Source organism: Aplysia californica, unplaced genomic scaffold, assembly GCF_000002075.1.
Source record: "Aplysia californica isolate F4 #8 unplaced genomic scaffold, AplCal3.0 scaffold00563, whole genome shotgun sequence".
In the NCBI taxonomy this organism is placed as follows: Eukaryota; Metazoa; Mollusca; class Gastropoda; order Aplysiida; family Aplysiidae; genus Aplysia; species Aplysia californica.
In genome coordinates this window covers 362,934-364,865 of record NW_004797833.1, presented here as the reverse complement: position 1 = coordinate 364,865, position 1,932 = coordinate 362,934, and the positions used below count along the sequence as shown (strand labels likewise).

General features: G+C 38.0%; 1 long non-coding RNA gene across 1 annotated transcript in view; it reads right to left on the bottom strand.

Moving 5' to 3' along the window:
* Positions 1-265: 265 nt before the first annotated feature.
* The window catches only part of LOC101858887, a 13,417-nt gene continuing 11,750 nt past the window's right edge, over positions 266-1,932 (bottom strand). Inside the window, exon 3 of the long non-coding RNA XR_001185195.2 lies at positions 266-985. This is a non-coding gene — a long non-coding RNA (uncharacterized LOC101858887). The remainder of the gene's footprint in view (positions 986-1,932) is intronic.

Below are 1,932 nucleotides of genomic sequence, written 5' to 3'. Positions count from 1 at the left end.
TTTCGCCCTTGTCCGAGAAGGCTATGTGTAGATCTTACCTACCAAAGTTCAGGGGTGTGGCTGAAAGACATCAGTAAGGACTAAGACTCTCGTGTCATTAGAATGCACCCCCCCCTCCCCCAACAAAAAAACAAAACAAAACAAAAAAAGAAAGGGAGGAACTGGGTGGTTGTCACAGCTTTTTTTTTTTTTTTTTTTTTTTTTAGTAAGAGTTTTACGGCATTTGCAACACAAAAAGGTAATTAAAGTGACGAAGATTAGAGGTGCTTCAAGAGAGTAACAAACACAAAAAAAAGAAGGAGGGGAGACCAAAACGATAGAGATATTTGAAAGGAAAGAAGAAGCAAACCATAGTAGAGCACCCGCCAACTACTCACGATCGTCTTATACTGGTGGTCGTAGAAGTGGCTGAGCTATAATAATAATAATGACCTTGATCTTGACAACCAATGATTTATTTATAGAGGCACCAGCCATCCATGTCTATAACAATAATATACATTTAAAAATGTTGCCTTTTCAAATTCAACTTACCCGTCAGTTTGTATACAGACGTGTGTGTGTAAAGGAATCTTTACTTTTACTTTTATCCGCCGCTTATACCCTTTTGGGTGTCGCGGGAATTTAGAGACGTCTCTCTGTCGCCAGCCGGAGAGCTTGGGTCAGGGGGATGCCGTGGTTGGTTAATGTTTCCATGACTCCATGTATCCAGGTCTTTCTCTGTCGCCCTCTAGCCTTGTCGCCATCGAATTTTTTTTTATGCAGGCACGTTGTGCTGGAGGGTGTGTTGGTAATCACATGAGATGTCCGAACCATTTGATTCTTTGATGCTGGATGTGATGCATGACCTCATTTGTGCCCACCATTCCTCTGATTACTGAATTTCTGATTTTGTCTCGCCTGGTCTTGTTTACTGCTTTTCTAAGGCATCGCTTTTCACATGTGTGTAAAGAAATACAGCTGATATTGTCCGAGATGGCCAACCCTGTCGAGGATAAAAAATAAAAGTGGTTGTCTTAAACTGGTGAACGTCTAAGACAGAGTCATTGTAGTATAGAAATTAAACAGAAAAGGGGTGGGGGGATGGTCGTTTGTATAGGTGATTATCTTAAATAGGTGGCAGTTAAAAGCATAATCAACTGTACTAGATCTAGACCTAGTTCTACTTTTACACCATTGACAAACTGAAACAGATTCTGTTACATGTAAGAAATGTTTCATTCAATTTTTGTGCCGGAAATCATCATCATGTTTCATCGAAATATCATTCATAATTAATAATTGTGAGGCAGCGTGGTGGAATCAGGCTCTCGTCAAAATAATCAAAGTAAAGAAACTTGCATTTTTCCACAGATTTGTGAATTTTTTTTCAAATTTTTGTTTTTTGGCTCAAAACCTTTCATGCCCATAAAAGAACTCTTTTGTGTATGGATTTTTCAGAAAAACGTTGACTAAAGATACAAAATAATGTTAATTTTTAGTTACCACGGACTCTTAAGCTAAGGAAATAACTAATCTTTGGCGGCGATTTTCTCACTAATCTTACCTCTGAAAACAGGTGACCCCCCACCCCCTTCATTCGCAAATATCTCGACTTTTATTCAAGACAAATGGATTTTCTTTTCACCCAAATAAAGACAAATGAACAAGCTTTCAGATGATACCAATAACTTTACATGCCCAAAAATTGACGAGAGCCTGATTCCACCACGCTGCCTCAAATATAGTATTATATTTATCCAGAAGCTAGTTGTAGAATAACATGTAGACTGTGACATTGAAAAATAGCGTAACTGAAGGTAATACAGTTTCGGAAAGTGCCCGTTGATGCATCTTGTAATCAATTTTTTATTAAAGTTTTATTTATCCATTTATTTCATTTTTGTTTAGTTGTTTGGATTTGGGGGGGGGTATGTGTGTGTGTGTGTATGT